Source organism: Nansenia antarctica (genome assembly GCF_963989245.1).
Source record: "Nansenia antarctica genome assembly, chromosome: 7".
Classification (NCBI taxonomy): Eukaryota; Metazoa; Chordata; class Actinopteri; order Argentiniformes; family Microstomatidae; genus Nansenia; species Nansenia antarctica.
Genome location: NC_137677.1, coordinates 21,369,714 through 21,395,646, shown reverse-complemented (window position 1 = coordinate 21,395,646; position 25,933 = coordinate 21,369,714).

Here is a 25,933-nt window from a genome sequence, read left to right as displayed (position 1 = left end):
GGCGATTATATGAACTGCCTGTGGGTCTGTGCTCTGTCCACTACTGATGACGTCATGTAGCCGCGCCAATGCTAAGCTACCATCCGCGTTAGGCGCAATGTAAACAGATGTTATGTACACTGAGTTGAATTCCCTCGGGAGGTATGTGGGTCGGCATTTAACAGTCAAGTATTCCAGGTCTGGGGAGCAGTGGCTACTTACAGTTTTTGTGCTTAAGCACCAGCTGTCCTTCGTAGATATAATGAGGCCGCCTCCGCGCGTCTTCTCACTAAGCAGCGTCCTGTCCGCCCGGTGTAAAGTCCTTCCTTCCAAACCGACCGCGGAGTCCAAGATGGTGTCATTTAGCCAGGTCTCCGTGAGAATAATCACACAGCTATCTCCCACGATGTTGTTAGTAGCGACCTGCAGTCTGAATTCGTCCATCTTGTTAGCCAGAGACCTGACGTTGGATAGGAAAATACTCGGCAAAGCAGGTTTATCCGGGCTTCTCTTTAGCCTAGCTAGCAGGCCTCCCCTTCGTCCTCGGCGTTGCTTACGGTCACGACGCCGACGTTTGCGCTTGAGGGCTGGGACCGCGAACCATTTTTCTCCCGGCGACCTAGCGATTTCGAATGGGATCCTTTGTTGTTTCAAGAATTCCGTTGTTACAGTCCTCTCATTTTGCGCACCAACTTCTAATAAGTCTAGTCTGCTGTAGGTACTATTTACACAACCGTTCCCTATAAGTACTAAAATAAAAATGTACATACAAATGTACTTAAAAACACTAAAAAGCACCAGCGTTGGAGCCACTCCGAGCCGCGCGTCTGATCGCGCCGCCATCTTGAACTGTCAGCGGGTATACTGTGATTTTGCCCTCCCAGTCAGAGCGACACCTGTCCCGTAGCGACACCCCATAAGCACCACCACACTCACTTATGCATACAGTATGCATCTACACCTGGGTTTCTGTTAACCGGTAATTACCGGTCTTTGTCCGGTAAAATCTATTGAAGTCCGACAAATTGAAACCTCTTCGGTCATAATGTCCGGTGAAAATAATTCCCTCTAAGCACAATTTGAATACAATTCGCTAACGTTTAATTGTCACATTCTGATTCCTTCTATATTAAAAAAGACGAATATATAGGCAATATATTTATTTTATTATTATATGATTTGACGCCGGCATGATGATGACTCCGCGAAACAGCGGTGGCAGGGTTGCCAGATGGGATTTTACAGCCTAACCAGTCTATTACCGCTAAACCCAGTAGCCCATTCGGCGATAACCCGGCCCATCTGGCAACCCTGCTTTTAACCTGCAAACGTTGCAGCTCAAAGTGCACCATAGCGAGCGAGAGGTAAACATGGCAAGACAAAGTAAGCTTAACAATTACTTCATGAAACCAAGCTACAATGAGTCTGAGGAGAAGTCTGACTCTGAAGAGATGGAGGTAGTGGCTCCTCCAGCCAGAAAGTCTCGAGGGTTCCGAGTTGAATGGAAAGAACATTTCCCCTGGCTGCGTTTAGATGGGGAAGGAAAAATGTTCTGGTCACCGTGCAAAAAATTGGGGAGGAATAACGGATTCACGAGAGGAGCAACGAATATGAGAATGTCTCACTGATCACAGTCGGTGCAGTGACCACATATCGGCGGTCAGTTTGAGGCAACAGCAAACCGCTATGAAAGGCCACTTTGAGCAGGCTAATGAAACGGCTAACAATAAGCTGCACTCTCAGCTACAAGTTGCATTTCACATGGCAAAAAATGGCATCGCATGTCATCAGTATGTGGTACTGACTGAGCGACTGAAAGCAGTTAAGTTCATTTAAAGCCTATTTATTTTCAGAGAGTTTTATTCTATTTTATTTTATCTGATAAAAGGCATATGAATGGAAATTAGGCTAGCCTATGTGTCACGCCAGAAGCCTACATGTAACCTCTTGCACTTTTCAATAAAATGTTATAAATCTAGACATTGTGGTATTTCTTTATATACGTATCCCAGCCTGCCTATCAATTGTTTCTCAATAAACAGTTATGTTCTCCTCATTGTCATACTCCCGAGTCCGATTAAGTATGATTTGACAGGCAGTTAAACTAAATGCCTTCCCAACCAGCGAGACCTGGTTATAGAAATGACGTTGTTTTATTGATAAAAAAGGGTAAAACTGGAAAGAGAAAATAGAAAACTCACATTAATCCCAAACAATTTAACAGACTTCAGTTAACGTAATGTGGAGTCCGTTCATTGATCGATGCAGTCTGTTCAGTTCCCAGTGTGGCGCGTGTTCAGCGCTGGACATATGGCATAGCGCGCATGTGAATCATGAAAGCCTATTATTATATTTATTATATAGCTCGCATCTAATCGTATCGGATGAGAAATAGACATTAAACGGCATATATAGGCTACACAACAGTAATCACCGCGACAAACAGCTATATTATATTTTAATACGATGACCGGAATATCTCACGTTTGTCCGGTAAATTTAAATCTTCCCGGACACGTTGACCGGCACAATTTTTTTCTAACGGAAACCCTGATCTACACCAGTGTTTGCTGCCTTGGGGTGGGTGGCATGGACTGTATTTGTACATCAAGCTGCCTCATGCTACAGAAACAGGAGATAGGTTCCTGCCCCCTAAGGGCCGTTAGGCTCGAGAACCATCGTTTCTCAAGGCTACTTATGTGGTCTTGACTACATGTCCACTTTCTCACCTGGTTCTTGCTGTCTCTCTGGTGTGCCGACACCATCCTGCTCTCTCTCATTCTCTCCCTCTCTATCCTCCTCTCTCCCTCTTTTGCTGTCAACCAAAAGGCAAATATAACAACCAGAGTATTTATAATTTAATAAGAGGTATACATTGAATTCATATCAAATCATAACATCATTCTAATTGAATATTGGGTTGCTGTGGGCAATGCAGTCAGATACTGTCTTTACTTACTCTCTCACCTGTAAGAAAATCATATGTCCAACTACAAAAAACAGACATTTCCAATGAGTGAGGGTTTGTTCCAATGCTTCAATCCACTGTCCATGTACTGTAAATATACCATTATGGTATTACCATAAAGCCCAATTCTAGCAGAATAAGAAAGATTGTATATCTACTTTAAGTAAAATAATGAAGTGCATAAAGTTAGCTCTTTAGCTGGCATGTGTGCAGCAGACTAGCTCATCTAATCACCTCTGAGCACGCTAGCTAGCTTGCTAGTTCTTTGACACTATTATTCACACCATGAAACTATAATCAGACACTTTCTAGTCACAATAATAACGACTAATTTGAACCAACTTTCTCTGTCAGAACACAGTAATTATATTTGCTAACGTTTCAACTTGCTTACTTTCTTCTGCAGAGCTTTCACCCTGCAAAAACTCTCTCGCGTCGCACGCGCACACTCGTGCAAAAACAAAACAAAACGAAAACATTCTCCAGCACGGCACGAAGCTGTGTGTGGAGGTCTGGCCCGCCCAACCCAAGGCAATTGTAGGGGAAATACTGAGAGCATTCTGAACGACTGGTTATGCGATAACAAACATGTCAGAAAGTTCGAAGTAAGTGCTTCGTAACACAGACGGGGTGAATTTTATGAATAAAAGTGTGAAAGTTCTGTCACAAAACGCCGTTACGTATCCTCGCGCATTTTTAAGTGGGTATAGGCAAATCCTCGGCCTTTCCTAGTGGGTATACGGCGTAGTCCTGCGTATCACCTAGACTACACCACTGCTTATTGGGTATAAACTACAAAAGCACATGGAGATTCAGCCAAGACCCCAGAGACTTTGGCCAACAGACTGAAACATGTGGCTCAGCTCAAACCCTTTTCTGGCAACTTGCTTGTGAAATCACACTGAGAAAAAACACCCACAGACCAACGGGCAGGAGGAGAAACACATTGGACTGGGTTGGGTTCAGGAGCTGGGTTGGGTTCAGGTTGCCATCACAGTAATAAATGGTCAGTTGATCGAGCACACCAAGAGTTGGTATATGACTTGGGGTAAAAGGGTGGCATGATGTATGATTATCTAGAAAATAAACAAAGGATTAGTTGTAACATCAATGTTAAAGGAACTTGGAACAAACTTACACATGGCTGAAGCCTAGTAACTATTTACATACAAAAGGTTAGGCTAATGATGAACCACATGGCAAACAATAGCCTTGAAAGGAAAGTCTTCAAATCAAAGGTATGACTTAGACAAAGGGAAGGAAAAATACATACATTTATTTGGCTTATACTGGAATTGAGAAAATAAACAGAACAGCCATTGGAACTAGTAATAGTGATCTCAATCAAGAGATTCCCACTTCTTTAGAAGGAGTCTGGTGCACGCTTAGGCTTTATATGGAATGACAATCTAATCAAAAGGCAATCAGGTGTTTTTGGTGGCAATTAGACTCATAAATAGCAGGTGTGTTTGCCATCCTCCATTGCTCTAGACCTATCCAGTTCAATCCGATCTACTGCAGTTTCCTCTATATGCATTTATGGCGGCCCGCCACCAATGAATTTCCTCCGCCACTAATTGATTGAGACAGTCCACTTTGATTCAGGCTGCGCAGAAAGGCAGCGAGTTATTATGACCGGAAAACAGAAAAAAAGCAGATTGAAGCTAGATTCAGGCCGCTTCCAGACCTACATTTCGTTACGATTTAGGGCGTAGTTAGTTACAATATGTTACAATGTTGCAATTAACCTCGTCGTTTGTGTTCGCACTGCAATCGAGACTGAATCGCTCTCAACAGGCGCGCGGCGCAAGGCGACGCGCTTTCAAAACAGTTTTGTGATTGGTCCGAATTTAGCGGGACATTTGGATTTCTCTCTTCGCCCGTCGCCGGTCGCTTTAATCCCGTAAACGTATCCTAATCGAAAATGCAACATCATCAGCGACGACTGTGGGTTATTGCATTTACTGCTGTTCTCTGGTTCATGTTCTTATACCTCATCCTTCGACACCCTCTGTCCACTAACCTTGAAGCCAGCTCGATCCTCTCCTCGGGCTCCCTGGCTCTCTGAAACGCTACATGCTTGTAGACTAGAGCTCAGAGCAGCTGAGAGGAAATGGAGAAAAACTGGCCTTTCTGATGACCTTATCCTCTATCACTCTCTCCTCCCCAACTACGCCTCCTCGGCATCAGCTGCTAAAGCATCCTACTATCATTCCAAAATACATTCTTCTGCCTCTGATCCTAGAAAACTGTTCTCCACTTTCTCTTCACTCCTTAATCCACCTCCTCCCCCTCCTCCTTCCTCCCTGTCCGCCGATGACTTTGTCACCTACTTTGAAAAAAAGGTGGACGACATCAGCAGCACCTTTTCCCCCCCACCTCTCCCTCCTCCTACTAACGATGCTAACACCCCTTTCCAAACTCTCTCCTCGACACTCGGTCTCTGGCTTGTCATCTTTTTCTCCCCTCTCCCCCGATGAGATTCTCAAACTTATCACATCGAAGCGGGCAACCACTTGCCCTCTTGATCCCATCCCCTCCCCTCTTCTCCAATCCATTTCCGCCGACATCCTTCCTTACCTTACCACCCTAATCAACTCCTCCCTATCCACAGGATCTGTCCCAGCGGCCTTCAAAATAGCCAGAGTCAAGCCTCTCCTTAAGAAACCTACCCTTGACCCTTCATCTGTCCACAATTACAGACCTGTATCCCTTCTCTCCTTCCCTTCCAAAACCCTTGAGTGCGCGGCATCTAAACAACTGACTGACTATCTCCAGAAGATGGATCACTTAGACCCCCACCAATCCGGCTTCAAGGCTGGGCACTCCACTGAGACTGCGCTCCTTGCTGTCACGGAAGCCCTCCACGCTGCTCAAGCTTCCTCCCTCTCCTCTGTTCTCATTCTCCTTGACCTGTCTGCTGCCTTCGACACAGTCAATCACCAGATCCTTCTCTCCATCCTCTCAGAACTGGGCATCTCTGGCACCGCACACTCCTGGTTTTCTTCCTACCTGGCGGGCCGCTCCTACCAGGTGACCTGGAGAGAATCGCTGTCTTCTACACGAACCCTCTCCACTGGGGTACCCCAGGGTTCTGTCCTAGGGCCCCTACTCTTCTCTCTCTACACCAAGTCTCTTGGCTCGGTAATCTCTTCACATGGGCTCTCCTACCACAGCTACGCAGACGACACTCAACTCTTCCTGTCCTTCCCCCCCGTCTGATGTACACGTGGCAACCCGTATCTCTGCATGTCTCGCTGACATTTCAACATGGATGGCTGACCACCATCTCAAGCTCAATCTTAACAAGACCGAGCTCCTCTTCATCCCCGGGAAAGCCTGCCCTCTCCAAGACTTCTCTATCACAGTGGAGAGCTCTACTGTAACCCCCTCCCTGACAGCGAAGAACCTTGGAGTGATCCTGGATAACCGACTATCCTGTGGGGAGAACATTGCAGCAACGGCTCGCTCCTGCAGATTCTTCCTCTATAACATCAGAAGGATACGACCATTCCTTACCAGAGAGGCAGCGCATCTCTTGACCCAGGCACTGGTCATCTCCCGCCTGGATTACTGCAACATACTCCTGGCCGGTCTCCCCGCCTCCGCCATTAGACCTCTGCAGCTCATCCAGAACGCTGCTGCACGTCTGGTATTCAACCTCCCCAAACACTCTCATGTCACCCCTCTCCTTCGCACCCTGCACTGGCTCCCGATAGCAGCTCGCATCAGATTCAAGACCCTGGTGCTTGCATATCAGGCAGCTAAAGGGACAGCCCCTGCCTACCTGAAGGAAATGGTAACCCCCCAAACTCCAGCCCGTTCACTCCGCTCCTCCACCTCGGCTGGCCGACTGGCCCCACCACCTCTGCACAGCAGTCGTGCTGCCCGATCACGTCTCTTCACAACTCTGGCTCCCCACTGGTGGAATGAGCTCCCCACGGCTGTCAGAACGGCAGAGTCACTACCCATCTTCCGTCGTAGACTGAAGACCCACCTCTTCAGGTTACACCTTAACTGCTCCTCCTGAGACATCTTCTGCCCTCAGTACTAAAGACGTCTCCTAAAGACGTCCGCTTTCCCCTCTACTGTGTCCCTAAGAACTTCTATCGTCCCCCTTGTACTGTTTCTCTGTTCCTCCAGTATAAAAAAATAAAAAAAAGTTTTAGAAGAAGGTGGTAGAAGAAGGTTTGTCCTTCTATCAATTACTCTTCCTGCCACGAATGGTGGACTGATGATTCACATGCTTAGTATTCAAATGTATTGATTGTAAGTCGCTTTGGAATAAGGCGTCTGCTAAATGCCAAAAATGTAAATGTATACCAGTGCTCAGTATAGAGTATTTTAAATGAACATTCGTAATGTATGTCTCTGATGTTCATGGTCAATTAAATCAGCCTATTTTGTGAAACAAATAATGTTCCCGCTAATGGGTTAACCGAGCATTCTCGCACCTAACGTAAAGCCCTACCTCCAACAGAACAACATCCTGGAGAAGTTTCAGTCTGGCTTCAGACCTGGCCATAGCACTGAGTCGGCACTTTTAAAGGTTTGGAACGACCTCCTCCTCATCGCAGACTCCAGGAAATGTGCTGCCCTGGTCCTCCTGGACCTCAGCGCAGCTTTTGACACTATAGACCACGCCATCCTCCTCGATCGCCTCCAGCAGGAGGTTGGCATCACCGACACCGCTTTGTCGTGGTTCAAGTCCTACCTCAGCAATAGAACCTACGCCGTCCACATAGCAGACAGCTCCTCCAGACAAGCCAACCTCACCTGTGGGGTCCCTCAGGGCTCCATCCTCGGTCCCATCTTGTTCTCCCTCTACATGCTCCCCCTATGTCTAATCCCTCAACGCTACAAGATCTCATTCCACTGCTATGCGGACGACACCCAGCTCTACCTGTCAATCAACACTGACGACCCAGCCGATCTGAAGCGCCTGATGGACTGCCTCCGCGATGTGAAGGAGTGGATGGCCCAGAGCTTCCTACAGCTGAATGAGAGCAAGGGGGAAATCCTCCTCATCGGCAACACCACCGCCATCACTCAACTCAGCACCAACATGGGAAGCCTGTCCACCCTTGTCAGACCACATGTCAAGAACCTCGGTGTCATCTTTGACTCTGAGCTTAACCTTGACCGACAAGTGAGCTCCGTCGTTTAGGCATGTTTCTACCAACTACGCATCATAGCCAAGATCAAGTCCTTCCTCACCCCCAACGACCTGAGGAGGGTCGTCCTCATGCTAATCTCATCTAGGCTCGACTACTGCAACTCACTATATGCTGGACTTCCTGATAAGACCATCTACCGCCTGCAGCTAGTCCAAAATGCCGCTGCCAGGCTGGTGTCAGGCACCAAAATGAGGGAACACATCTCCCCTGTCCTCATCTCCCCTCACTGGCTCCCAGTGAAGAAGAGAGTGAAGTTCAAAATCTGCACCTTTGTTTTTAAAGCTCTCAACAGTCTCGCCCCACCCTACATCAAGGACCTCCTGGACCAGTCTACCTCCTCAAGGCCCAGACCCAGGCTCAGGTCCGACGCCCAACTCAGACTGAGGGTCCCACGTACCAACCTCAAGAGGAAGGGTGACCGTGCCTTTGCGGTGATAGCACCGACCCTGTGGAACGCGCTCCCTTCTGCCATCAAGTTTGCCCCCACTCTGGACTCCTTTAGAGCCAAGTTAAAAACCCACCTCTTCCTAAATGACATTCCCTAAGTCTACTCCCTATTTGTTGTGAATTGTATGCCTGAGATTTACGTTTAAGTCGTCTGTGTCTGATTCTGTGTTCCTTGTCTTTGTCTTTATCTGTTCCTTTACCCGGGCTGCGCCCCGGGCCGATGTAAAAGTTGGATGGGGGGCGCATTATAAATAAAATTAACATAACATAACATAACAAGCACCTAGCTTCGAACTATTCATAGCAATATGCGCGGGGCAAAAATAATCTATTGCCTCTAAAATCACCACGAACAGAACGGCGGAGGTACGGGTAAGCAGGGCTCATGTTGGTGTCCTCAAAGGTAAGAGTTGGTTTTCTTTAACTCAACTGATAGCATTACCTTGCTGTTGTTGTTTACCGAATGCTCCATCTGACTGTCACACTGTGATTTTACTTGTGTAAACAGTTAATGAGTAACGTTAGCCGGTTTTGTGTGTGTACGTGTACTCTCATGTAGGCCTACTTCGTATTGATCTTTCTGTGTGTGTGTGTGTAATGCGCGTTCCGCTGCAGCTGTAGGATATATTGGTATTTGATCACCTTCTATATAAAGTCACCTGCTCGGCTTTGTTTTGAGCGCCAGTGCGCGTTTTATGCGACAAATGAGCGCTCCGCCACTAATGTGAAAAATCCGGGAGGAAACACTGTACTGCATCAATCACCAGCATAGAATCAGTTAGCAGATCGAGCTCTAACATTGAGTCTATGGGAAGCCAAACTCTCTATCTCGATCTGCTAACTGTTTCTATCCTGGTGATTGTTGCAGTAGATCAGATTCATCTGGATAGGTATTAAACAACAAGATGGCTGACTTCCCACAATGTCATGTCCCAATTAAGGAAATTAAAGCCAGGTCTCCACAACTTATGTCACCCCATTATTCTATCCAAATTGTTTGGGAGGTCTAATTTTCCTCCTTGTAGCTACAGTATCAGTGTACCCAGGTGGCAGGTTGCAGGTTATGATGTTGTCCACATGAGGGCGGTGACGATCCCACTGCATTTCTATTATGTAGTGGAATGTTACTGTGCTGCTGGTCAGCTGGTTAAACTCAACATATGAGGCCTTTTGTATACATTTCTCACAAATCCCAAAAGACAGAAATGAACTGCAGCACCTTGATTTACAGACTTTATTGGGTTTGAAGTTCTCTTATGTGTTCCTAATACAAAGTGAAAGAACAGTAAAAGCAGCCGAATGGCTAAACAGCTGACCAAACTAAAACTTCTGCCCAAACTGAGCATAATGGGTCTTCCCTGTTTGTAACAAGTACATTTGTCTAAGTAAGTGAACCAACTATACAACAGTCTTTGTAAGTAAAACCTTTGATATGAACACGTGCCATTGGCAGTCACAGTGCTAGAGAAAGGAAGAAACGTTTTTTATTTTCTAATGTAGGGTGTTAGAGGATAAAGAGGTCTGAGAAGAAATGTGCTCAAAGGCTTAGAAGACTACAAAGTGTGGTACAATGAAGAATATGGCTAAAAAGTAAACTACAGAACTAAAAGCACTTACTAGATTCACTAGGCACAAAAAAGACCCCAAATACAACTATTGCTAGAGCAAAAAAACAAAACACATGCTTTCAGCAAAAGGCTTGCTAGGGGATGTCCCAGTCTTTTTATATTGGCCTTGCCGGTGAAGCCCATTGGTTGAAGGCCAGATTGGATGCATTGATTGGTTTAGAGGGATGCCAATCTAAGTATAGGTGTGATGGCGGAAGGAAATTCTGGCATGGTTCTGCTTCATGCACACACACACACACACACACACACTCCCCACTCGCCATCACAATCCCACCCCCACTGCCACACCCATCCAAGCAGCCTTTTTTGGAGCCCAGCAGACTCTCATCACCAATCAATCAACCAATCAATCAGCCCCTACACTGGCCTTTGAAGAAGTGGTTGCCTTCACTAAACAAGTTACAGTAAGAAAGAATTGTTTTTGTTTTATCTCATTATGTTTTAGATTTCAGTTTACAAGAGTTGTCTCCCTTTTTATCTGTATTTTTGGCTACAGCCATTTAATTTATTTTTAAATAAAACATTTATTTAAAACACGGTGCAGCAGCTTTCAGTCACGCTGCTGCATGCTCCTGGAACAAACTCCCTGAAGAAATACTGAGTGTATTCTCTGATGCGTCCTTAGGGTATCTGCCCGAGTGAAACACTTCCCACACTGGGAGCACTGGTATGGTTTCTCTCCTGTGTGTATTCTCTGGTGTTCAACTAGGGATCCTGCCTGAGTAAAATTCTTGCCACACTGTGTGCACTGGTATGGTTTCTCTCCTGTGTGTATTCTCTGGTGTCTCTTTAGGTGTCCTGCATGAATGAAACTCTTGCCACACTCAGAGCACTGGTATGGTTTCTCTCCTGTGTGTATTCTCTGGTGTTCAACTAGGGATCCTGCCTGAGTAAAATTCTTGCCACACTGTGTGCACTGGTATGGTTTCTCTCCTGTGTGTATTCTCTGGTGTGTCTTTAGGGATCCTGCTTGAGTAAAACATTTCTCACACTGGGAGCACTGGTATGGTTTCTCTCCTGTGTGTATTCTCTGATGTGTCTTCAGGAGTCCTGCTCGACTGAAACTCTTGCCACACTGGGAGCAGTGGTGTGTTTTCTCTCCTGAGTGTCTGTGTTGTTGATGGTTTCCTGATGTGGTGGAGCTGGGCTCGCTGTCTGAACCTGGGTTGGAGCTCTGCTCATCTGTAAGAATATGAACATATACAGGGTTACAAACACATTCTGTGCAAAACATTGAGCAAAGTTGTAAAAAAGAAGAATATTATTTTAAATAGATATATTACTATAGTTTATACTGCAAAACATGATGGTGTCTCTCTGGTTTCTCAAATATATTGTTAAAGAAAAGGTGTAATAAAATAAAATAATATAAACATGCCTGTACGTCATATACGTGTGAGTTTGTCTCAACATAATACAAGGGTCAAAAGGTCAAATTGTATGACCAAGTGGATTGGGGGAGTAACACAATGGTTAACCCATTTAAACCGGGGGCGCTGTTGCGTTGTTCTACCTTTCAAGCCGGGAAAACGGATACGTCATTTTGTAGTATGTGTTTTTTTTCCACATTCTTCTGGTCTCTTGGCCAATGGAATGCATGAACATATACACGTGGGAGTATCTACACACGTGCAGATTATAATTTTTTTCACGATATCTTGGCAACAGCGGAGAAGTTTCTGAAGTTAGTTCTGAAGGGAGTGATATTGATGATGAGCTGCAACGTTTGCAGGAAAAGCGCTATACAAATAAAAGTTATTACTATTGTTATTATGACAATGTTATAACTGATTCGGATGATTTGGAAGGCTTTGAAACGGAATGGAAGACCGACAACTAGCACCGTAATCCTAGGAGGCATTTCAACCGCATCTCGTCAGCCTCGACAGCCTACAGTAAAGGGCCCTCCAAACTCATCACAGCCTACAGTAAAGGGCCCTCCAAACTCATCACAGCTGGCTGAACTGCGATCTTCAGTCGCCAGGGCAAGACAGATCGTTAGCCAACTTGTTGAGCCACTAAAGCGACGGTGCAGCCCCCCTGTTCTCTACCCCCACCCTCACTCCCTGCCCCCAACTCCCCAAACCACTCAACCCCAAATTAAGGTCCTTAATGACATTCGTGTGAACACTGACTCCAGAAAAATCTGTTTTAGTACTACTAGACTGGTTTAGATCTTACCTACAGGACAGAAGCTGTTGTCTCTATTGGCAACTTTGTGTCCGACCAAATTAAAATGACATGTGGGGTTCCCCAAGGGTCAATCCCCCCTCCTATTCAATCTCTAGATGCTTCCATTGGGACACATCATAAAAAAGAACAAAATTGCCTACCACAACTATGCAGATGACATACTGTACATAGCCCTGTCACCGAACGACTATAGCAGGGGTATTCAGCAAAAATTAAACAAGGTCCAGTTAGAGAAAATGTCCTCAAGCAAAGGTCTGGAACATTATAATGTCTAGATTGCGTTATGATTCAGTGTCATATATATATAAACTCCTCAAAAAAAGTTTGGAAACGTTATTTCAGTCGATTCTTCCTCCCCTTTAATAATACCAATGGGTATTGTATTTTATATCGTTGGAAAGCCTTATTAGTCACCTTTACAACGAGGTACAACTTGTAAGGATCATGCATTCGTGGAATGAGTAACACAGCTAAACGTGTGGGTAGCGGGCAATATTCTTCTGTTGGTATTCACTCTCGTTTTGAGCTTCAAGTGCTGGCAGGTGTATGGCACCTAATTGACAGGAATTATATTCTGGGGCCAGTGGCGATCCCATATCTCCAGATTCTGGGACCTAACTCCATACTCCAGGATGACAACGCTCGCCCCCACAGAGCCAGGATCATCACAGAGCACCTCCAGAATTTGGGAGTGGAGAGGGTGGAATGGCCTGCCGTGAGTCCAGACCTCAACCCAATCGAACACTTGTGGGATCAGCTTGGGTGTGCTGTACGTGCCAGAGTGACCAACGCAACCATGTTGGCTGACTTGTGGCAAATCCTGGTTGAGGAATGGGATGCCATCCCACAGCAGTGTGTAACCAGGCTAGTGACCAGCATGAGGAGGAGGTGCCAAGCTGTTGTGACTGTATATTAGGGCTGGGTTCAAAAAATCGATTTCCCGATTCTGAATCGATCTTCATTGAATGAGCGATTATCGATTCATAAATCCCGAGATCGATCTTTCATGTTTTTTTTGTTTTTGTTTTTTTTTCTGCTTGCAGCTTCAACCCGCAACGAGATCTCGTGGCCAGATCTCGCGCTACAAGAATGTAGCATATCTCACGCAACGACCAGGCTTAACACTAGAGCAGCCGTGAGGTGTTAAACAGCACCAGTGAGTACAAAAAAAAATCTACCTTTGCACTCGATCAAATTTCAGGACCCTCCTTTCATGACTTTTCCTAGATATGTGCGTTCTACCACCCAGCATCTTTACATTTTCAAAATCGAGTTAGTATAAAGCGATTTTGCAGTATTTCTGTGTGTGTCTGTGTATTTGCCTTGGGATTCGGCTGCCATCTTTTTCTCCAAGGCTGCAATTCTCTTTTATATCAGCAGAGGTAGCAAGGGGACACACACTGTGCTCAACCTTCAGGCTTCAGTGCTGAATTAGATACAGTATAAGACTGATAAGTATGTAACATAATGTGTTTATATATAGGCTATATATAGCAATAGGGATACATAAGATATGTATATGTACAGACAGTTATGAAAATGATAAACTGTACAGTATGTCTCCCAATCCCTTCAGATTTGTTGGAGCTGAGTTTTTTTTTTCACCCAAGTTCCATGCAATAGTGATAAGATATTATGATATGTGTAGCCTATGTACAGTTATGAATGATACACTGCACAGTATGTACCTATCAAGCTGTGTGGTATTACATAGGTACCACAGCAAAGTAGTTCATCAACGAATATTATATAACAAATGGATATTTATAATATTGTATATAATGTCTTTTTTGTATATTACTGTAGACCACGTTGTAGTAGTAGCCAATTGCAGAGTGTATTCATTATTTTGTTGGGTTGTTTGTTTGAATCCTCACTGTGTTCATGTTGTGCAGTGAACAAACAATTGTTGGGAGAATAAACTGTCTCTTGCCGTGAAATGTGTACATCAAATAAAATGATGTCAGCGATGATTATGCCTGTAATCATCAACGATATAACGAACGGATATTTCTGAGTGGGGCAGTCCCAGATATAGTGAAGACAGACAGGAAAGTAAGGAGAAGAAGGGAGAGAGTATATTGACAATTGATAATAAGATATTGATAATGTATTTCGCTGTCGACCAACATCGTTTGAAATTACGTGCTTGTGCATTGAATGACACTATGTACAGCGCTGTCAATTTTCATAGGACGGCCAATGTAATGCGTTGTTTTTTTGATTTTGCATTCCTTGTTTCGTGGTAAACTAATCTCTTTCTGATCGTCCCGTTCACAAAAACCTAAGGTGAAAATTACTTGGAACTATGTGTGAAAAGGCTGATGGCTCTCCGATCAATGAACAAAGAGATCGGGTTTCCCCCGCTGCACCACGTCCCAACGGTGTGTTTCTGTAACCATTTTCACCTCCACCTTCCCAGACCACTATTTATAAATAATAATCCACAGATAGGCACAGTCACAGTGCTACATGAAAATATCTAGCCACACACCACATATCATAGCTCCGCCCTATATGTATTTATCATCATATTTCTCAATATAAAACGGAGGTACGATAGATGGCAGATATATGTATGGTATATCAAAGAATATAATATAAAACGCATCACATGTTTGTCATTGTGTGAAAATGTTTCTGTAGCGAAGAACCTTGGGTGCAATTGTGCAATAATAACACTATTTACAGCGCTGTCTTTTATTGCTATATTTATTACTGTTATATATAAATGTGAACATTACAGATACCTGGTCAACACAGCTTGGGATTCCAAGAAAATTACTTGGAACTATAGTCTATGTGTGAAAGGGCTGATGGCTCTCCGATCAATGAACAAAGAGATCGGGTTTCCCCCGCTGCACCACGTCCCAACGGTGTGTTTCTGTAACCATTTTCACCTCCACCTTCCCAGACCACTATTTATAAATAATAATCCACAGATAGGCACAGTCACAGTGCTACATGAAAATATCTAGCCACACACCACATATCATAGCTCCGCCCTATATGTATTTATCATCATATTTCTCAATATAAAACGGAGGTACGATATATGGCAGATATATGTATGGTATATCAAAGTATATAATATAAAACGCATCACATGTTTGTCATTGTGTGAAAATGTTTCTGTAGCGAAGAACCTTGGGTGCAATTGTGCAATAATAACACTATTTACAGCGCTGTCTTTTATTGCTATATTTATTACTGTTATATATAAATGTGAACATTACAGATACCTGGTCAACACAGTTTGGGATTCCAAGAAAATTACTTGGAACTATAGTCTATGTGTGAAAGGGCTGATGGCTCTCCGATCAATGAACAAAGAGATCGGGTTTCCCCCGCTGCACCACGTCCCAACGGTGTGTTTCTGTAACCATTTTCACCTCCACCTTCCCAGACCACTATTTATAAATAATAATCCACAGATAGGCACAGTCACAGTGCTACATGAAAATATCTAGCCACACACCACATATCATAGCTCCGCCCTATATGTATTTATCATCATATTTCTCAATATAAAACGGAGGTACGATATATGGCAGATATATGTATGGTATATCAAAGAATATAATATAAAACGCATCACATGTTTGTCATTGTGTGAAAATGTTTCTGTTGCGAAGAACCTTGGGTGCAATTGTGCAATAATAACACTATTTACAGCGCTGTCTTTTATTGCTATATTTATTACTGTTATATATAAATGTGAACATTACAGATACCTGGTCAACACAGCTTGGGATTCCAAGAAAATTACTTGGAACTATAGTCTATGTGTGAAAGGGCTGATGGCTCTCCGATCAATGAACAAAGAGATCGGGTTTCCCCCGCTGCACCACGTCCCAACGGTGTGTTTCTGTAACCATTTTCACCTCCACCTTCCCAGACCACTATTTATAAATAATAATCCACAGATAGGCACAGTCACAGTGCTACATGAAAATATCTAGCCACACACCACATATCATAGCTCCGCCCTATATGTATTTATCATCATATTTCTCAATATAAAACGGAGGTACGATATATGGCAGATATATGTATGGTATATCAAAGAATATAATATAAAACGCATCACATGTTTGTCATTGTGTGAAAATGTTTCTGTAGCGAAGAACCTTGGGTGCAATTGTGCAATAATAACACTATTTACAGCGCTGTCTTTTATTGCTATATTTATTACTGTTATATATAAATGTGAACATTACAGATACCTGGTCAACACAGCTTGGGATTCCAAGAAAATTACTTGGAACTATAGTCTATGTGTGAAAGGGCTGATGGCTCTCCGATCAATGAACAAAGAGATCGGGTTTCCCCCGCGGTGTGTTGCGTGTTCACGCTTCTTGCGTGACATCGCCCTCCAGCGATCTTTGTGCGTCAGTACACTCTTCTCTATGTTAAACTATCATAGTGCTGAAGCACACCTCATCGCGATTGAATAAGGTCGCGATCCGCGGCTCTCCTAGTGTTAAAGGCAGATGTCTGGGTGCATTTTGGATGTAAGAATTATGACGATAGAGATGAGCAGGACAAAAGCAAAGCCATATGCAAGCTGTGCGCAGTGGAGGTTACATTTTGTGGAAACACCACAAATCTACGGAACCACTTATTGAGGCATCACCCTGACGTGAAACATGGAAAAGCAGATCCGAAACAAGCCTCGCTGATAAAGACGTTTGGTTGCAAATTACAATCAAATTCTCTGCGTGCCCAACAAATTACTACAGTGTCGTCACTCGTCAGTGTCGTCAGTGTACTAGAACCACGCTACGTGTTACCGACACGCAAACAGTTGAGTGAAGTGATAGTCCCAGACATGTCCGCGCAGGTGAAACGTGACATCGCAACTTCACTCCAGCCAGCAGAGAGAGTTGCCATAACGTGTGACAGCTGGACATCCAGAGCAATGGACTCGTACCTGACAATCACTTGCCACTTTATCAGCGAGGCTTGTTTCGGATCCTCTTTTCCATGTTTCACGTCAGGGTGATGCCTCAATAAGTGGAATCATCCAATCCACCAAGCAACTCAAAACGAGAGTGAATACCAACAGAAGAATATAGGGGATTTTGGCAAATATTTTTGGGCCGCTACCCACATGTTTAGCTGTGTTGTTCATTCCATGAATGCATGATCCCTACAAGTTGTACCTCGTTGTACAGGTGACTAATCAGGCTTTCCAACGATATAAAATACAATACCAATTGGTATTATTAAAGGGGAGGATTAATCAACCAAAATAACGTTTCAGAACTTTTTTTGAGGGGTTTATATACTGTATGTTACGGTACATGTGGGAATACGGTACATGTGGGAAAACTAGGGTTAGGTGCTAGGGTGCTACGGTTAGGATTAGGGTTAGGGTTAGGATTAGGGGTAGGGTTAGACATGCCAGCATGTACCAAGTCGACGTAGCACCTAACCCTAACCCTAGTTTTCCCACATGTACCGTATTCCCACATGTACCGTAACATATATACATATAGTACATATACATATTAAAGTACAATTCAATAATATTTCAACAATATTGTAGATTTTCACTTTGAAGTGGAGAGATTATAAGTACTAATACATGTTATTTTCTAATGTAAAACAAGGGCTGCATTTAAATGTAAAGATACATAAGAGCTTTTGTAAAATGTGCATCTTAAAATAAAGTGCTTAATTTTTGAAAAATAAAATAAAAAACGAAATATAAAGTGTAGCTTCAGTTTCCCTTTCTCTTCTGTTTTGCTAGCATGTCCTGGGTTAATATTTCGGTTTCCCTTGTGGCTGATGATGCTGACGTAGGTATCTGTAGGTACATAGGTGTACAGATAAAGGCTGTAAACCCCTTATGCATCACTGTGTGCTATACTCTCTGGTTAACTGGTCATCTCTCTCTATCCGCCGAACCCTTCACTGGTATATTTTCATTTACAAATCCCAAGGACCCAAGGCGCACGGCAGCCCTAGCCCTCGTTTATTCAACTAGTGAATACTGCGCCCCAGTATGGTGTCGCAGTGCCCACACTGCAATTAAGTTGACCCTCCCTTTTGCCCATTACTGACCCCTCCCTGTCCCTAGCTCTTTAGCTGTCTAGTTTTAGGTTTTGTAGTTTTACTTTAGTTTTAGATTATCTTAGACTGTTTAAGACTAGTTTTAGTTTTAGATTATGTCGTTTTAGTTTAGTTTTAGACTATATTGACGGACAAAAGATCGAAAGTCAGTGCAAAACTTGATTCTCTCTCTAAACTAAAAAACAGGTCAGAAATTCTAGACTCTAAACTTCAACAGCCACATGAACTTGATAACTAAATCAGCCTACTATCACCTGAAAAACATAACAAGAATGAGAGGTTTCATGTCCAAATAAGTCCTTGAAAAAAAAAACTCATCCATGCATTTGTAGTAGACTTGATTATTGTAATGGTCTACTAACAGGCCTATCTAAAGGGGCTGTTCGTAAGCTGCAGCTCATCCAAAACGCAACTGCTAGGGTCCTAACAAAAATTAATATGTTTGAACACATTACACCAATCCTGAGATCCCTACACTGGCTACCAGTCTCTCACAGAAAATGGTCTTGGACCAAAATACATATCAGATGTCCTCCCACCCTATATTCATATCAGATCTCCTCCCTCCCTATATTCATATCAGATCTCCTCCCTCCCTATATTCATATCAGACCTCCTCCCTCCCTATATTCATATCAGATCTCCTCCCTCCCTATATTCATATCAGATCTCCTCCCACCCAATATTCATATCAGATCTCCTCCCACCCTATATTCATATCAGATCTCCTCCCTATATTCATATCAGATCTCCTCCCTCCCTATATTCATATCAGATCTCCTCCCTCCCTATATTCATATCAGATCTCCTCCCTCCCAATATTCATATCAGATCTCCTCCCACCCTATATTCATATCAGATCTCCTCCCTCCCTATATTCATATCAGATCTCCTCCCTCCCTATATTCATATCAGATCTCCTCCCACCCAATATTCATATCAGATCTCCTCCCACCCTATATTCATATCAGATCTCCTCCCACCCTATATTCATATCAGATCTCCTCCCTATATTCATATCAGATCTCCTCCCTCCCTATATTCATATCAGATCTCCTCCCACCCTATATTCATATCAGATCTCCTCCCACCCTATATTCCCTAAGGTCCCTAAGGTCAGCTGCTGCATGCTCCTGGAACAAACTCCCTGAAGAAATCAAACAGGCGCAAACCCTAAAAATATTTAAATCTAAGCTAAAAACCTTCATGTTTTGCAGCAGTTATGATTAAACACTTCTATCAATGTCTTTTATCCATTAACTATTGTCTTATTAAATTGTGACTGCTGCTGGTGTTTCTGGACACCTCTCGGAAATGAGAAAGACGTGAAATTCGTCTTGAAAGTTTTTTTTTTTTTTTTTCCAGACTTTCGTTTTTTTAGCTAACATTCAACTCGAAGATGTGAAGTACCCACTCGTTATTTTTCCGAACAGTTTTACGTTCATTAAATAAGTGTAATCTATAACACAATGACTTCGTTTCTTGTTGTTTGATGGGGATTCATTATCTTTGATGGGGATTTTCTGTGCTTAGTGATTTCAGGTGTAGCAACTTTCAAATACTCATGTCGTCTTCAATTTGTTTCCGATTTCAATGTATGATGCATCATTTGAAAGCTTACAATCTGTAGTTTAAGGACATGTAAAAAACAGAAAAATTATTTTGCCTACAGGTAGCCCTTTTCATTGGCCTGTGTCACAATTGTTTTATCAATTTACCTCTTATATTTGCTTTTATTCAGTAGTTTTTATTTTCTTGCTATGCTCCTCTTGCTGTATTTTTAAATAATGTATGTAAAGCACTTTGAATTGCCCCTGTTGTATGAAATGTGCCGTACAAATAAACTTGCCTTGCCACTGGCAGCATTGATTTTACAGCAGTGCAATGACCCTCACCACTATACAACAAAGACTTACCATCCGTGTCTTCAATCTCCACTTCTACTTCGACCTCTTCTTTCACCATCACTCCCTCCTCCCTCATTTCTTCTCCTCCATCTTCTTCTTTCACCATCACTCTCTTCTCCTCCATTTCTTCTTTCACCATCACACCATTCTCCTCTACATATTCTTCCTCCAGCTTCACTACCACCATCTCTGGACCCCACTGTGTGATTTTCAGGGCTGGAGGACCACAGCCAGATCCGGGGGACTCTGTGGACTCTGGTTCATACATGGTTACATGAGCTGAAGAGGACCTGCAGCTAGAAACAATGGAGGCACAAACAGTGCAGAGTCAATTATAAATGACAGCCAACCAGTTCACTGAAAGCCCATCTAGACTGACAGGACATGTCCTGCAAATGCAATAATCTATGGATTACTGATTGCATTTCTTTGTAATTAAAAGGTCTGGAAAATAGACATTAAACGGTTCCAATTAGTATTTTGATGTTTGATATTTTAAATACTTTACACAAGAAAAAATTACAATAATCTTCTAGTTAGGCTCAACTTCCTGGTCAGACAGAGGGCTGTATGGTAGGGATGGACGGTTTTTCGGTTATACCGAAAACCGGGGTTTATAAAAATAGAAATGTGAACTGCCTCCCACCCTCATATACTGTATATTTTGCTTGAGGATGCTCCAAAGGTTCTCAATAGGGTTGAGGTCAGGGGAAGATGGGGGCCACACCATGAGTTTCTCTCCTTTTATGCCTATAGCAGCCAATGACACAGAGGTATTCTTTGCAGCATGACATCGTGCATTGTCATGCATGAAGATGATTTTGCTACGGAAGGCACGGTTCTACTTTTTGTACCACGGAAGAAAGTGGTCAGTCAGAAACTCTACATACTTTGCCGAGGTCATTTTCACACCTTCAGGGACCTTAAAAGGGCCTACCAGCTCTCTCCCCATGATTCCGGCCCAAAACATGACTCCGCCACCTCCTTGCTGACGTCGCAGCCTTGTTGGGACATGGTGGCCATCCACCAACCATCCACTACTCCATCCATCTGGACCATCCAGGGTTGCACGGCACTCATCAGTAAACAAGACTGTTTGGAAATTAGTCTTCATGTATTTCTGAGCCCACTGTCATGCTGCAAAGAATACCTCTGTGATACCTCTGTGATACCTCTGTGAATACCTCTCAAACTCCCCCAGAAGCCCTTGCTGCCCGTCCTTCCCCAACGCCATGTTGGCCCGCCCAGGGCCTTCTGCCATTGGCTGGCTGCTCTTCTTGAAGCCGCCGATCAACCGAAGGAACTTCTGCTGTTTGTCTGCGTTGTCAAACTGGGCGGAGCCCCACTGGCCAAGGCCCTGGAGAGGGAGAGACACATGCTTGTTATAATAATAATAATAATAATAATAATAATAATAATAATAATAATACATTAGACTTATATAGCGCTTTTCTAGACACTCAAAGACGCTTTACAAACTGAAAAAGATCGAGTAGTATTAATAAAAGACACAAAAAAATAGATAAAATAAAGTATAGGGGCCTAATTAAGGTAGTGCTGGGGACACATGGGAAGGGGAGGGGGGGAGAGGGTTAACTGGTGAAGGCGAGCTTGAAGAGGTGGGTTTTGAGGGCCTGTTTAAATGTTGGGATGCATGTTTGTTACACATGTCAGCTTGTTCCATCCACTTCCATCCTGTAATAATATCATAATGATTGAGGTTATTAAAAATAAAAAAATAAAAATTGTTTATTTATGTACTGACCGATGAGACAGGTGCTGGTTTGGATTCCTGGTCAATCTCCTTCTGTAGCGCCAGCCTTCTGGTCTATGGAGCATAATGAAACACCTGTGTTATTTTACCTCACACTCACTGGCAGTCCACTTCTGTACAGCGCTTAGCATGTAGAAGAAGAATAACATTGCTAGTGTCCCTGTATCCATGACGATGCACTCATAAGGATGAATTCATATTCATCGTCTATTACCGTGTTAAATGTTTATCTATTTACTTTCTATATATATATATTTCACTGTCTTTGCCGTTCTAATGTATTGTATGTATTGTTCTATGTTGACCCTGAGTATTTCTGTTTATATGTTTGTTTTTATTCTTGCCGGGGCCTCTTGGCCAGATCCTCATTGAAAATGAGAATTTGTTCTCAATTGATTTTATCTGGTTAAATAAAGGTCAAATAAATAAAATATATATATATATCTATTCTTGTCATGTTTATTTTCTTACTATCCTCTATTCGTACTATCCGATTTTTGTATGCTGTATGTAAAGCACTTTGATTTGCCTCTGTTGTATGAAATGTGCTATACACATAAACTTGCCTTGCCTTCGACGCATTCATAAGGATGTGCGTTTGTCTTTACACTCCTTTCTCTCGTATTCAGAACGAGGGTACATATATATCTGAATGTCCGCCACGTTCAGGGTTATGTGTGAAGGCAGTATGTGTTTCTCAGTGATAACAGCGGTCACTCCTATAGCTTGTGTTTTATTCAGGAAAACGTCACAACATGTTCAAAGTTAAGCACAACCAACAAACTAGGAGTGGACTTCCTGTCATCGTAGCGAGGCTGTCGATGTGTCGTAGCGTAGTAGCGTAGGCCAGACTAGTCGATCTAACCGGAGCGGACAGTGATCTAACGGGTCAGTGGTGATCTACCTGGTCAATGTTGACCTCGTCTGTGTTCCCCGTCTTCTCAGACAGGAAGACAACGTCCACCTGGGCGTCCGTCTGAAGCAGAGACACAAGACATCAGGGGGGTATTCCATCAACGTCGCTAAAAGGAAAATCCAGGCTTATTTTTTATAATCTTGCGAGATTTATCAAAATTCGCTTGGATTTTCTTTCGATAAATCTTGTGAGATTTAATCAGAATAAGCCTGGATTTTCCTTTAGCGACGTTGATGGAATACCCCCCTCAGACTTCCCACTCACACAGAAAAAAACATATCAGGAAAAGTGTTTTTTAATACATTCAATAAGGACACCCCTCTCGATGTTCGTACGCTAGTATCTTGATGAGACTAACCTGGATATTTAAAAAAAAATAAAGTTAAATGCCAATAGAATTAAGTTAATGTCACAGACTGGGGCGATCTTTCAATGGTCCTGAATGTGGATGAATGTGGATGATCATGTAGAGAGCCATGTGTCTGCTTAACCTGGTAGTTAGAAGTGTGTCTGCTTAACCTGGTAGTTAGAAGTGTGTGTCTGCTTAACCTGGTAGAAGTGTGTGTCTGCTTAACATGGTAGAAGTGTGTGTCTGCTTAACATGGCAGAAGTGTGTGTCTGCTTAACATGGTAGTTAGAAGTGTGTGTCTGCTTAACCTGGTAGAAGTGTGTGTCTGCTTAACATGGTAGAAGTGTGTGTCTGCTTAACATGGAAGAAGTGTGTGTCTGCTTAACATGGTAGAAGTGGGTGATGGACTCAGTATAAACTGTTGAATCAGTTGCGATGCTGATTGAGTTAGCTTTGTTTTGCCATTTCATTCCTATAACGTGGCGTTAGGTTCTTGGGTGTGTCCACGTAACACCATATCATGGCAGGCTTTGATGACCCCTTGACCCCATCAACTCACCCCCTGGTCTTCAGGGTCACAGTATTCCACCATGATGTTCTTCTCCTTCTTCTTCTTCTCCTCCTTCGCTGGAGTGTCTCCTTTCTTCTTTCCTTTCTTCTGTGGTATGCTCTCCTCTATCGGTTCCTCCTCCTCCTCCTCTCCCGCTGCCTCTTTCTTCCCTTTCTTTTTCTTTCCTTTCGTGCCGTTGGTGACGGCAGCAGCTCCACCTCTCCCTCCCCCCTCCTCCTCCTCCTCCTCTTCTGTCTTTTGGAGCGTCTTCTTCTCCTTCTCTCCTTTCACAGCAGTCCTCCTCTTCTTCTTCTCCTTCCCTCCTTTCACAGCAGTCCTCCTCTTCTTCTTCTCCGGCCCCTCCTCTTCTACCACTATCACACCCTCCTCCTCCTCCTCTGTTTGCAACGAGGGCTTCCTCCTCTTCTCCTTCTTCAGCGCCGTCTTCTTCTTCTTGCTCTCCTCCGCTTCCGCCTTTCCCTCCGCCTCTGAGTCTATGCTAATGACTGCAGTGGTGTCGGAGGACTTGACCTTCTTCTTCTTCTTGTTCTTTGTGTTATCCTGGACTTCCTGTACCTCTGCCTCCTCTCCTCCCTTCACTGTTACCGTCACCCCTTTCTTCTTCTTTTTCTTGCTTTTCACCAGTCCTCCTTCTTCCTCCTCCGCCACTCCCCCGTTCGTCCCGGCGTTCTCCCCGTTCTCGGCGGCCGCTCTCTTCTTGCCCTTTGTCTTCTTGGTCTTCTTCGTGTCATCCCCCTTTCCGTCCTGTCCTCCCTCCGGCGTTCCGGCGGACGACAGGAGCTTCTTTCTCTTCTTCACGTCCTTCTTGCCTCCGTCGTTCTCGTCTGCGCTCGAAACCACGACCTGCTCCTCCTTCACCGGAGTCTCTCCTTTCTTCTTCTTCTTCTTCTCTTTCTTCACAGGGCTTTCTTCTTCTATGTTCTGCTCCTCCTCCTCCTCCTGCTGCTTGGCCACTTCCTTCTTCACCTTCACCTTCTTCACCTTCGCCATGGCAACCATCTTCTTGTCGTCCGTGTCAGCAGCTCGGGCCACCTGAGACAGGACACACCCCATAATATCATTACTAATGGATTCATCTCACAGACAGTGTTGCCAGATTGGGCTACTATTCCAGCCCAATTGGGGCTACTTATTGATCACACTGGGCAGGTTTTTAGACTGTGATTGATTAGCCTGGAAAACAATCCCATCTGGCAACACTGCTCACAGACAGGTGGAAGCGTAGCTGCTAGTAAAGCACACTCAGTACGTCAACCAGTCGTGACGTTAGAATTATAAGGTTCTATCTCCATTTTTGGTCAAAATGTATTTTTTTACATAATCTGATCCATTGGGTGTTTATTAATGCCTGTGTGGTGTTATTTTAAAAATGTTGAAATGTTTTAGTTACCGGTAGTAATTAATAAAATACAAAGGTTCCATCTCACAAAACATAATGCAATGTAAGAACTTTGACGCTCAATATCTCTGAACTGCCCTAGACGGAGATAGAACCTTATCATTCTAAGCTCACGCAGTGTCAAATACTGACTGCTGGAGAACAGAGGACACGTACCAATGACCTGCTGGATGCTTTGGGCCGGGACGCCTTGTCAATATCCCTCTGTAGGGCCAGCAGCCTTGCCTGTAGAGAACGAACCCTTGGTGGTCAATGGTCATACATGTAGCATGTGTTTTACATGCCTCATCACCACCTGAACATACTGTCATGTTTCAGTAGATGCGTGTTGATCTGACAACTTTGGTTCTGAAAGGCTACATGTTTCTAAGCCTCAGTTCCATTAACACTACAAGAGCCATTTTACCTACTAGTAGAGCCGCCTTAGGGGTCAAATAGACCCCCTTTTTAGAATGTAAATCTGCTATTTACACACGGAGATCACTAGAGGGCGCTTCTTTTTTTAGCCTACACAGAAAAACTGCAAAATAGCTTCATACTAGCTTAT